Source organism: Bemisia tabaci, chromosome 2, assembly GCF_918797505.1.
Source record: "Bemisia tabaci chromosome 2, PGI_BMITA_v3".
Lineage (NCBI taxonomy): Eukaryota > Metazoa > Arthropoda > Insecta > Hemiptera > Aleyrodidae > Bemisia > Bemisia tabaci.
This window is the reverse complement of record NC_092794.1, coordinates 14,573,478-14,587,201: the sequence shown is the minus strand read 5'-3', so window position 1 is coordinate 14,587,201 and position 13,724 is coordinate 14,573,478. Positions and strand designations below refer to the sequence as shown.

Here is a 13,724-nt window from a genome sequence, read left to right as displayed (position 1 = left end):
TGAAACTTGGCAATTCTTGAGTTATGAGGTGGAATTAATGCTGCCTTAAAAGTTTTCTAAACTTTGGAGACTTCCTTTTAGTTTAATACTATTAAATTGAGGTTTTTGCGTAGTGAGGAATTAGTGCTACGCACGTAAAAATCACTTTTTTTCATAATGATTGAAGTTTTCATTGTAAAAAAAACTGACTTATCAGTAATGGTTTTGTCAAGAAGACTTCAGCGAACAATTTGATGGCAGTTTTGAAACTCCTGACTCTATCTGACGAGATAAACACTGCATTTAATACAACTGCAAAAATTTGTCGCCAAATCTGGCGACACCTCTTTCTTATGACTTTTCTCGCTCAATAATAAACATTTCAGTTCAAACTGGCAATTTTCTTGAACACTAGAGTCTCTATTCAGCAAATATTGCCAAAGAGTTCATGATCAGTACTGATTTGTTACCGCAAATTGCTCTTTTGCTTCAAAATCGGGGTTGGCGACGCGTAACCGACCGGACATTTTTGGCCTTTAAAGTCTCATATTATTGAATATAATAATAATTCATCATATTTTTTAGCATGGATAGGTTCAGGGACATCATTCCTATTGATTAATTAATTTGGTTTTCAATCGTTCTGCCCTATGTCGTTCACAACCCACGGCGACACGACTATTCCTATTATCGTGAAATCACCCGTAAGCAGGCGTTTCAGGTAGAAAGGGCAAGAAATAAAGCCAGGGTAGAGTGCCACATACCTGGAAGCTCTTGAAACAAGCAAAAAGCAGAGAGAAGTCTATTTGTATATACACTAAGTGTACAAAGTATAGGGTAACTTCACAACCTAACTTTAGTTAACTGAGCCTGGAAGAAGAATAAAATGCATTAATAAAGTGATTCAAAATATAGACGAAGAAAAACTCCTGCCTTAAAATGAGAATTCGAGGTTTCCTCCTCAACAGATCGTCAATAGACATTCAAAGACAAAGCGAGTTTGAATTCCGGTCACGTCCTATTCCAAAAAAATATAATGGCCCGTTTCCATTTCGGGGTACGTCGCGTCGCGGCGGGGGAAAGGGTGGTCACACAACCAGAAAAATGGGGGCGCCTTCAACCCTTGCGACTCGGCTCGGGGGGGTCGCGGGGGTGTCCATCGGATTCCGTCCACGTAACGTCGGCGCTTTGAAGGCGCACACAGGGAGGCGAGACCGTGTCAGGGGTCGGACACGATGTGGAAACTTTAATTATACGGAATGGACCAGTTACGAAATCTGCCGGAAAGGAAAAACGCCGTATGAACATCCAGGCGCTGCCAAATTGTTTTGGATAAAACACGAATTCTCTGGTCACCTTATGAATATTTTTCTTTCTATTTTTCAGAGAATTTTGTTCGTATTTTGTTCTGAAGTTCCTTAAAATTTCAACGGAAAATATCAGTAACTTTCCTCAAAAATAAACATTTTATCAAAGGAAATTTGGATGTATTTCTATCAAACGGAACTAAGCGCCATTGGGGGAGGAAGGGAGAGGGAGGCTTGGATTGGCGGGTGTTGCGGATCGCGATGCTAGTCCGTTCTGCAATGCTTTTTAATGGCGCTTAGTTCCGTTTGACAGAGCGCGCTATCTGGGATTCTAAAATCCTCAAAAGGAACTCAAATTGGCGCTTAGTTCTGTTTAACAGAAATACGTCAATTTGGCAACTCTCGAATGTTCATACGGCGTTCTTCCGTATATAGCACGGCAGAAATGGACAAGTACAAATTAGAGCATTCTCATACATGCTTTTCAGCCAAAATTTTACGTAGTACACGATTTGTGTAACGGTAATTACTCGAATCGATTCCGCACTGAGGTATGAACGTTTTTAGTTTATATTGGTTACGGGAACTTCGAATTCCTCCATCACAAAAAAGCTCACCCTCTGATTCCGTTTGCTCCTTGCCGTGACCCCAATTCCCCGGTCCATTCTAGTTTATAATCGTTACAATTTTTATTGTAATATTTATTCCCGTTTGTGACACTGTGAAGGCCTAAAATACGGGAACCGATCAGAAATGGATTCGCATTGTCTTTACTCTCAGTATAAAGTGACTGTCGTGCTAGGGAAAAACGCCGCATGAACCCTCAAGCATTTCAAGACAATTTTTCAGACATTTTTGTTCGCAGTTTCACCTACGGCTCCCGAAAATTTCAAAAAAAATATTCATTGCTTTCCTTAAAACTGAACATTTTATCAAAGGAAATTCGGCAACTCTCGAAAGCTCATACGGCGTTCTGCTTTAGCACGGCAGAAATGGACAAGGTACGAATTGAAGCATTCTTAAACATGTTTTTCAGCCAAAACTTTATAATCGTTGCGATTTCAGGAAATGTAATATTTGTTCCCGTTTGTGACACTGTGAAGGTCTAGAATATAAGGGAACCAATCAGAAATGGATTCGTATTGTCTTTACTCTCAATATGATGGGGCTATAGTTCCACTGTGCGGCTCGGCGCTGGGCGGTGAGACAGCTTCGATTCAGCTGAATCGTGCTGAGGCAGCGGGTTGAATGTTGAATCGTCATCGAATGACCCAGATCGATAAAATCCGTTCCATAGATAGGCGAAGCCCAATCAATCGAACGATCGAAGGAATCGACCCGGGACAAACGGAACAATTAACGGAATTATACAGGCGGAACCCGGAGATTAGCCTGACAGTGTCGAAAGCTCCAGGAGTCCGGACACGGTCACCTGAAATCCCGCGAATTCCCGTTTCGTTATTGACGGGCTCATTAAACGAAATTATCCGTCACGTGTTTAGCCGCGGATTACGGGAGCTTTCAATCTCGCGCTCGCCCTCCCCGATGCCCCCGATTTCGCGTTGTGTTGCTGAGCTTTTGTGTTAGGGAGCGCGCTTCACCGAGAGAAAACTATTCTCAAAACGATCGTGTGTGAGGAGTATCCTATGTGAGCGCCAACATCCGGCCCGAGGGACTGAATGGATCGCATTTAGAAAATAGGAACCAGTGGGATTACAGTGTTTATAAAATCGTGCAACTTCTTCTTTTTTAAAAATGTATGCACAGAATTACAATTCACGCAATCATTTTCCTTTAAACTTAACAATTTTTTAGCCGCTAATTACGGGAGCTTTCAATCTCGCGCTCGCCCTATCCCCTCTGCCCCCGATTTCGCGTTGTGTTGCTGAGCTTTTGTGTTAGGGAGCGCGCTTCACCGAGAGAAAACTATTCTCAAAACGATCATGTGTGAGGAGTGTCCAATGTGAGTGCCAACATCCGATCCAAGGAAATTAATGGATCGCATTTAGCAAAAAGGAACCGCCTTAATTGTAGTGTATTTAAAATTGTTCGAATGCTTCCTTTCTTTTAAAAGTACTGAATATGTGCTGAGTATCACAATTGACACAATTATTTACTTTTAAACTCATTAATTTTTTGGTGGGGAGCCGAAATTATTTGCTATTCTGGGAGATTTTTCAGATAAATATGAAGAAGCATCATTTTTATAACACCAGCTGTAATCGCGCTGTTTCCTTTTAGCTAAATGCAATCCAAAATGCTCTACCATTTTTTTTCTACTTTGAGAGGTCTCTGACCAAACAATCTCTTAACAAATAGTAATCATGACTAAAATTAGTAGTATTGCTACCATTACTTGGGAATATTCCTAACATAACGGCAAAATAGCCAAAGAAAGCGTAAACTTAGATTACAGGACATTTCGTCAACGATTTTTTGTCCGCGCACCTTTTTTGTCCAGTAGTTTACGTCCACGCAATTTTTTCGGCACGGGAGTTTTGGTCCACGTGCCAGTTCAGACCCAAAGTAAATTGGCCCACATGTAAATACAAACGACAATTGCTCACGACGTTTTTGGATGAAAATGTAGAATGTCTTGGAAGAATGAGGGTTTGCTTGTTTTTTTGTTTTGTCTGTTTGGTCCAAGGAGAATAATATATTGTTGAGAGTTTTGGTAAAAATGGGGGAGCGTCAATTTCATGAGACAAAATTTACTAAAACTTTCTACACCTCTTTGGTGTAACAGAACTTAATTATCTTTCAAGAAATTCCCACCTTATTATACCTGAACCGGATAAACCTCTATATTTGCCTCAGCTAAAGGCTCTCAGATTTTTCCTGTGCACGATAAGTATCTTGATTTATTTTGCGAGGAAAGATCTGTACTTTTAAAGGACATTCTTAATAAGTTCAATTTCCTATGATACTGTGCAACACTTCTGTTGAAAAATAGTTGCTTCAGGCGCCGCCGCACGGCGCGGCGGACGGGCGGCCAGCGCGTAACGCGCATTGGCGCCTACAAACCTAAGTGGATACTTCAAGCATTGTGCAATGCGTGAAGTATCCACTTAGGTTTGTAGGCGCCAGTGAGCCTCTCCGCTCTGTTAGGCTTTAATATTTATACTCGTATGGTCAGCGTTTCTTAACTTATGATTTTGAAATGCTTGCACACTCTGCATTGATTATTCTCATTTAAATTGATGGGAAAAAAATATGTATCAATTTATCAAAGAAGAATAATAATATAATGTGTGTTTTTTAAATATTGGTGGTTCCGCGTAAAATTTAATGATTTCCAAAGCACTTTAATTTTTTCTTTTAAATTTCGTGCTTTCATTGTGCTGCAGCGAGGTGTACGTGCAACCAAACGCTCAAAATTTGACGTATTTGACTCTAAAAGATCTATGTACAAATGGGTTAAAACTGAAGATTGCGTGTTTCTTGGTTTTTTCCCATTTTGAAATGAATGATGAATCCCAAAATGAACAACCATAATAACACCTCCTACTCTCTCAATTTCTCATACTATATTGTCAATATAATTTTACATGCCGACTAAAATATAACGCTTGGACTAAGTCACTGTTGCTGTGGGCGTAAACTACTGGACAAAAAAGGTGCGCGGACAAAAAATCGTTGACAAAATGTCCTGAAACCGAAACTTATATCACTGATGGTCTCTATATCACAATTATTGGTTGTGACTACAGCCGAGAAAGAGCTTAAGCAATGTAAGCAGTTCAGGAGTGGAATTCAGATTTTATTTTACTCCGAAGTCGATTCACCGCCTGAGCTATTCGAGTGATTTAAATGAAGAGCAGAACCTACTCTTTTTGTCTTCTTACGGAATGACTTGCAATATTATTTCAATGTCATACCAGTATGAAATCGATTCCATATTAGTATGATATCGATTTCATGTCAGTCCGATATCAATTTCATACCACTGCGATATCAATTTCATACTAGTGCAATATCAATCCCATACCAGTATGAACTCATACAGATTGCAGATAAGCAAGCACGCTTAAAATTGGAAAATAACATGACATTTTCACGACATGAGATCATATTTCTCAAATTTTCTAAGAACGCTCTCTGCATTCATTCCTATGAATATAAAAAATCACCCGACTGAATTTCTAAAAATCATTTCAAAACGAAAAAATCACTCGGAAAAATCAAGGCGCCTCGAGCAGTCGATCTCATTTTCGGAGAGCCTCGATTTCGTAGATCTGCAGAAGTTTCCGCAACGGCCAGGCGCCGTGCCGTTAGACTTTCATCGAACTCAAATATTAAAACAAATCTATCTTGCGATTGGGAAAAATGAAGGTTGCCGACGTTTGACGCTGCCGGCTCTCCTCTCAAAAGCACCTGATTACCGGGAGAAATCCCGAGGTAATATGCCTAACGTGACAACGCTCTGAGAGGGAGCCAGGCTCCAGGCAAGGACCGCCAACTGCGGACGTAAGGGCAGAGGTCCATTTCCACGTGAGCCGTGGAAAGCATAGAGTTAAACGCACGCTATGGTTCAATTCAAAGCTCGGTAGATTTTTTTTATGAAGGAAGCGAAGGGATGTAAAGGTGGGCAGGGATGCTTTGCTGATTACCCGGCATTGCTGATAAGAGGAATAGCTTTTTTGCCTCCTGCCCCTCCCTCCTCTTCCCCCCTCCCCCCGCGCGATCCGCTGTATCAAAGAGTAAAGGTTCTGCTCCCTGAAATTATGTAAATGACGAAATTGGCTTTTATCATCGGCAAAGTTTGGAAAACGCTGGTCCGAAAACTGAGCAAAACGGGAATTCAATCTCGGGTTGATTTTTATCTTAAACGAATTCGCTTTTTCCTTTCCTGGTCTGGGAGTCGGGGCTGCGTCTTGACTCTTATTTATACCTTATCTCCTGAGTTTTATTCATATTTTAAGTTGTGTAGTTGTGAGCAATCGTGCGCTGTCAGGGGCTCTCTTGTTTTTTGTGACACGGACGTTCGCTGAGCGCGAGAGGTATTTGTTTATTTCTTTATGCGCTGTACTAACATCCTCGCAATTCTAGTTTAATATGTCATAAAGTGAGGCAGACTAGCCGTTAAAATGGGAGGAAAAGAGATATAATTATATCGCGACAGCTCAGAGGGTTTCATTCTGCAATGTTCGGTCCAAACATACACATAGGATTTCCAAGAATTTGTCATTTTATTTCGGGATCATTTTGAATTTAGAGAATGGAAAATCGAAGTTGGAGGAGCGAGTTGGAGAATGGAATAACTTGCTATTAATTGAGGTAGGCCAGAGGATCCTTAATTTTGGAGAAAAAATAATGCCACCACACTACAGTAGCTCTGAGTTGTTATTTCTGCATCATTTAGACCAAAATCACACAAAATTTCAATACATTGACCATTTAGTTTTGAGAGCATCACAGAGTTAAAAGGTTGAATATTTTTTTTCTTTCATTTTTTTGTTTTAAATAAATGTAGTTAAAGTTTTTTGGGACTACTGTCAAGTGTAGGATTGATTCATTTCAAATGCCAAATACACATAAGCTGATCCAGACGCTAGAACGAAGGGGGTGAAAGGTGGGCCCGGGAGGCTGCCTCCAACCTCTGCTGTTCTCATCATCCTTCGACCAAAAAATAGATCTCTTGACTTAAAGACTAACTGAAAAAAATCGAGAATTGGTTTTGAAGTGAATAACAGTGCAATTTTAACAAAAACGAGAGTTTGTCTAAAGGTATAAAAAATTTTATTCTAATGTCTCATCTCAACTAACCAAAATACGGTCCATTCTAATCCACTCGTGAATTTGAACGGAGTAAATCGACGGAGAGAAATTTGATTGATTGCATTTCAATGGGGACGGAAACACCCTTTGAAGCATCTGCGTCTTGGACGCTGGACAGTAAACCAAAGGGAAACCGAACAAGTGCAGTAACGCAAAAGTTTCTAAGCCGTCAAAGTCCTTTCATGTTCTCAAACATGCTGCGAGTGATCGAATAAAAGTTTTGAACTCGCAGCCTCAGGCGATTTTGAAATACCACCACGATGAGCAAAGTTTGGGATCCTCTGCGGTTTCACAGCGGTTATCGATAAAGGGCATTTCAATAAATTCGGCTCTGAAGCCTCCAGTCATCGCCTTCTGATGAAAGAATTTATTCAAAAACGGGTGTTTCCTCTAAAGAAGCGGTCACTCCTGAGGAATGTCAAACTTTTTCCCCCCGGACTAGAATTTGAGCTTCATCGTCGCAGTGTTGTCAGGTGACGTCACAAGCTCCAATTTTTTTCAAACTTTGTCAACAATATCCAACAAACCCAACCTCTCTTACATGACTACTTACTGTCTGTAGTGTAATGCATGGTCCATTTTTTCGTCGCCAATATCAACCAGTTCTAAATTATTAGGTTCGTTAAAATAATTTTCAGTTGGTCGCTTGATCCACAATAATCATGCCAATGAGGATGAGGCGGGGACAAGGAGGGGAATAAGGACTCATTTCAGATTGTTCCTCGATTTAATGAAAACAAAACTTTAGGTAACTCTCACTTATTTTACATCGCTAGTTGATGCTTGAATTACGCGTCGGATATATTATGCTTGAGGTATTTGCACAGAAAAAAGGTATGAACGAAAAGATATTAATACTCGAATGCGATCCTCCAAATTTTCTTTTCTTTTTTTTTTTTTTTTTTTTTTTTTTTTTTTTGATTAGAGAGGTGAACACACAGCATCAACTGCTATTTTCACGGAGAATTTGTCCTGTAAGTAAAAAAAAAAAAAAAAAATGTTTCCTAGTCAGGAAATATTACACAAGAAAGGTATTTTAATAAAATAATAAGACAGAAAATCCGCAAAGTTAAAAACCGAGGGCGCGTGGTTTTTTTTATTCCCGCCAATAATTTTTCTATATTATCTCGCGTTTGCAGTCATGTAGTCAGCCTACCGAATTTCGGATGTTACTTTTTTTGTCTAACTCACAACACTGCCAAGAACTAGATAGTGCGAGTCACATGTGGTCATCACTTAAGTAACCAAGTCGGGACCGCAAAATAGAGGCGAACTTTAAAAATATATGATTAAAAAAGTTTTCCGAATCTAGAGAACTTTGCGTCGCTTTGCTTCATTCAGTCGGGCATCACTCGGGCTTAGGCCGGATATTTTTATGACTCCCAGAAGTTTCCGTTTTTAAGTATGTCAATCAGACTTGCCACCTCGTGCTGTAAATCTGTAGTTTCCAATGGGATTCATTCATTTCCGCGAATGCTGAATCGTATTTCTGCTCAGCACGGCAACACTAACGGTGTCTTCTATCTCGCTTGCTTGGAGAGAAATATTGCTGACGAGTGCGTGTTTAGAGTTCTAAAAACTTTGACCCGCTACTATTCCGTTAGAATGTAATAATAGTTCCTTTCAGACACGTAGCTGGGGGAGGGGGTCGGCCTAAGCCCCCCCTCCTTTTCATGTGAAAGCCAAAACTAGGAGTTTTCCTCTACAAATTTCCAGGGAAAAATTCCCAAACCCATTTTTTTCTGGGAGGAGGCAGCTAAGGGCAGCTGAGGTCACTGAGCTCTTGCTTTTGTATATAGTTTATGTATGATCACCAGAAAATCTAGTAGCTGTTACTAGAATTTTGAAAGTGTTCTTCGTCCCACTACTTAGTGATACCATACCTATGCTGAAAAATATCTAGTACTGACTGGTTAATTTCCTGAGGCTTTTGAAATGTAAGGAAGTTAATAACAACTACCATTTTCTTTATTCTTTAGTGCTGTTCAGAAATGCATCGGAGAAGAAAAAATTGTAGTTGCATGGTTTGCGTCCGTAAACAGATTCATCGCTCCGAAACAGGAAATGTGCTGGAAAATTTGTAGCTCCAGAATTTCTTCAGAGAGAGAGAGAGGGGGAAAAAACAAACAAAAAGTATAAATGCGGTTTCTAAAGGCAGTTCAGTTGGATTTTTCTTTGATTTCCGTTGAGCACGAAAAGGAGAAAACGGGAGAAAGCTGCCTTGAATTTGGTCCCGCGGACACTTGGAACTTAGTGCGTAGATAATTGTAGGTGCCGCGCACAACCCAAACTAAAACCCCAGTCGTCTCGGCTGCATTAGTTTCATAAGAATTTCAATTATCCCGACGACGGTTGAGCGTCTTTTAGGATTTGTTCCGGACCAGAAAAAGGTTGTTGAGGTAGGGAATGGTATAAATGGCTTTTGTGGTTAAGAATCCGGGAATCCATCCGGGGCCAGGGCGACTCGCTTTGAAGTGAAGTCTCTTTCATTTTCTTCCGACTCGCAAAAGTAATCTTTCGCTCGGAGGCAAGTCAGAACAAAACTAACGGGAAACTTCTGGAAACTTGAAAGTCACCAAAGAGGAAAGGAAAACAGAGACCGGCCTGTATTTGCTTTTCTTCAGAGGGCGGCTGTAATTCAGTAATTAAAAAAATATTAGTCGTCCACGGAGCTGACGTTAGAGGAGAGCGAAACTTGTTCGCCGCGTCTCTTCCGGCGGGATTGTGTCTATTTTGAAAACAATCTCCGAGATTTGTTCCCTTTGTCACGGTAGTTGTTTTATCTTCCGAAGGCGACCTCCGCCCCGCTCCCTCCTGTTCCTTCAATATTTTCGGAGGAGATTATGCTGAGAGTACTTTCAAGTTTCCCGCCTCCACTCGACGGGAAAAACTTTCCGTCACACGTCTCAGTTGTGTACTTTTTTATTTTATCCTTCCCCTTCTTCTTTCCGACACCAAGTTCCTGGAAATTACCCTAATTTACCAACTTGCAGCAGGAATCCAGCGCTGCCACCTTCTTGACTCATTCAGGAACACAAGAGTCCGTTCAAGTATTGCGTCACCCTCTCTAGAGTACCTGTATACGGGAGAGTATTGCCATCTCAATACTTTTACTACAGAAAGTGTGCCGCTCTCTGATGGGTCGGCTATCATAGAGCCCCAAAGTTGGACCAATGTAAACAAACCCCGGCCACTCCGCTCCTAGTTCGTCGTCTCCCTCACGAAAGAACGTAACTCCAATTCAGTGTTGCCAAATTATCCCTTGCAAATTGCATGTTAACTGTAGGGATCATGGGCATTTCTACTTGAACATTTCACTGATTTCCCGTCAGATTTCATGCAAAAATCAGAAAAATGTTGGATACAAATTTCGCAAGTGGATATTTGTGAATTAATTATTTGTTTGAGTCAGTTTAGCAACCTTGGAATGGAGTTATGTTTCTTCGTCCAGGAGACGAAGAGTTAGGACGAATTTCAACAAACAAGATGGCCGAAAAGTTCTGCAACGTTCCAGACGTGATTTTGGGTGTGATAGAAATTGTTTTTTCCAACTTCTGAATTGAGCTCGGATCGAACTTTGATGAATACTATTGCCGAAAATTTTGAGTGTAATTAACATCCATTTCTCAGCCAACAATATGTGTTCCTCTGGGTCGGATTTGTTTACTTTTGGCCAACTTTGGATCTCCATGATAGGCTAAAACTGATGAACAAATCAGAGAGCGGCACAGAGATGGCAATACTCTCCCGTATACAGGCACTCTAACCCTCTCGAGGGTCTGAGTTTACCTTATACGCACTCTTGCGAAGAAAAAAGGGAATCAATCCTTCTACAAGGAGATCCAAAATTCCCACACCCTTCTTATAGCCCCTCAGGTTCTTGCCCTTTTCGAAGCAGTTCCCTATAATTTGAGGTGGGGAGGGGGGTGCTCCCAAAATTCGTTTCCTTTTACTTAGGAGCGGTTACAAAATCTAATCCCTATATCAATGTGTTTAAAAGTTATAGGGGTGATGCCTGCATGATGCTGGTGGTAGAGCACTTTTCGTCAACTTGTGTTTTAAAACAAAACAATTCCATTATAATGATCTGCGACAGATATTTTTTAAGCCTCTTTTGTTAGTTTTTGAAAAATGTGGGGGAGGGTTGCGAGAAAAGAATGTCAGTCTTACGCGATTCAGAATAAGTAAGTGGATGTGAGAGCAGGAGGGATCCAATTCTTCAATTATTCTTGCTGCTATGGTGTTTTGTAATTACAGCCACCTATGATTGATATATATTTCTGACTTTTTGAATATAATATATATAAATCATTTTAATATAAATCATTCTAAAACAAATCGACATTTTGATGTGTTTCAGTCAAAAGCTGTGGCCGCACGACCTTTCCTCCACGGTGGATCTGCTGAGTTACCATCCTGTTGTTCACTCACCCTCTACGTACACTTGTGGCTGCACCGAGGAGATATCTTCCTACTGAAGGAAACATTTCTTCCTTACGACGATTCTCCTATTTACTGAAGACGCTGTTACAGCTCCGTCACAGAAAAGCAACTCACATATCGATAAATTTTCAGTATAGGTAGTGCTAAAAAGAGATTATGTCACCGTTATTGTTTGCATTGAAAAGGCTCACTTGCAAGGTCTATATAGACGATATTAGTGCCACGTCACAGAAAAGCGATTTAAATCGATTTTTTCGCATTGGTAGCATTGAAAGAGGTTATATCGATGTTATTGTTTGGATCCAATTCGAATATAATGGAGAATCCCTATGATGACGTCGCCACTAATAGCGTCTACAGACTAGTAAAAAATCGCTTGTTGCCTCTTCAAAATCTTGATGAAATTAATTAACACGTTGAGAAGTTCGGAGACAAATACTTGAAAGATATATGAATGAGTATGTTTGGCACAATATTGTGATGAAAATTAAATTTTCAAAATGATGTCATCTGCATTTTCGCCATTCAAACAATGCTAATTGTCAGGTCTAAAATCTTGTTTTGGAGTTGACGTCCCGTTATAATTCGTTTTCCCCGTTCTACACCAATTATTCTAATTTTCAGCTTCCATTTGAATCTTGTGGAATTGGAAGACTTGGATCAACGAAGAATCAGCAAAGTAACTACCAGTGGCGTGGCGTCCATTGCGATATATCGATTGATCGGCCATTTAAACCAATGGAAAAGTAGCGATAAATAGGGTGTTCGCAGAGAACACCTCAATAATCGATCATTTACCACAGCTTCAAATGGGGAAATATCGATAGAGCGCAAAGCACGCCACGCCACTGGTAACTACACGACTGAAATAGCGTCCTTGTAAATAATCCTGTGATGTAAATTCAATTTAAGTTTCACTATCCTTGCGGGATAAAACCAGGGTAAATGCCTTTTTTTCTTGTACATAAAGCTGAAATTTTTAGGTAAAGTAATTAAAGTACATTATGAGTTTCATAAACTTCAATTTTGGACTGCTATCTAAAATGTTGTAAATATTGCTTCATCAAAAGATACAAAAGAGATAGAAAAAAAGTGCAATATTTTGTGAATCAATGTATGCACATACCCATTCAGGTTGGTGAAGAAAATGGTCGCAAACTGATATGAGTGGTCGGATGTCTGAAAAGAAATAACACGTATTTGATCTGACAGTTACCGATTTATTTATTTTTTTTTAAAGTAAATTTTGTGATCAACAGAGGGCACACGTGTAGAAATGAATGACACAAATCCTCTGTAGCTTATTTATTTTTTTCATGCATTGACAGTGACCAGTAAGAATTTGAAAGTTATCCTCGAAGAAAATATCAAATCGCAGTTTAAAGTGAACACTAATTTCTTGTCATTCATTTTACTTCATATTGGTTATATTTCATTTTTGAGATCTCATCTTTTTAACGCGGCAGGCCAATTTTAGAACCTTCTAAAACAGCATGAGACGTTATCAATCCTTTACAATGAGTATTTCTTCATTCTTTTCTCGGTGTTTGTTCAGTTGCGGTTGGGTCAGTCGTGACTTAGTATATTGAGCGTTTCAAAAATTTTGAAAGTACCAGACTAGAAATACAAGTTAATTGATCAAATTAGAAAACTATTTAAAAACACTCACTAGTCTGGTTGGTCAACACTCACGTGTCCTAGAACCGGTTTTATCGAAAAAATCAAACTAGTGAATGCTATTAAATATGTCTTATTATTTCATTAATCAATTTGTATTTTTAATTTAGGTTTTTGGGATGAGATGTTTCATATCCGTTGGGTTAACTTTCATTTAGGACCTGATAATGTATGTAATGCTATGATACTTGTAAGTTGGTTGGCGCAACTTTATAATATCTTTCAAGACGAGAATGAGCATGCCTACCTGCTATTGATAATAGTTATTTCAATTTCAAATATCTGTACTTTCTACTCGTGAAACGTGTGATACGGGAGATTTTTGCAATATGTTATTGTATATGTTACCGGCAAACCCCGTTTTTCAGGCAGACCTAGGTCTGCCTAGGCAAACCTAGGTCTGCCTAGGTAGACCTAGGTCTGCCAAGCACCTCGTTTGGCAAACCTAGGATTGCCTGAAAATTTTAGGCAGACCTAGGTTTGCCAAAAGTGATTTTAGGCAAACTAGGTTTGCCAAACGATTTTTTTGGCAAACCCCGT

General features: G+C 39.8%; 1 protein-coding gene across 1 annotated transcript in view; it reads left to right on the top strand.

Annotated features, from left to right (window-relative positions):
- Toll-6 (Toll-like receptor 6) overlaps positions 1-13,521 on the top strand; it is a 254,181-nt gene extending 240,660 nt beyond the window's left edge. The window contains exon 2 of the mRNA XM_019046507.2: positions 11,425-13,521. The gene's annotated coding sequence lies outside the window, so the exon portion shown is untranslated. The remainder of the gene's footprint in view (positions 1-11,424) is intronic.
- The last annotated feature ends 203 nt before the right edge of the window (positions 13,522-13,724 follow it).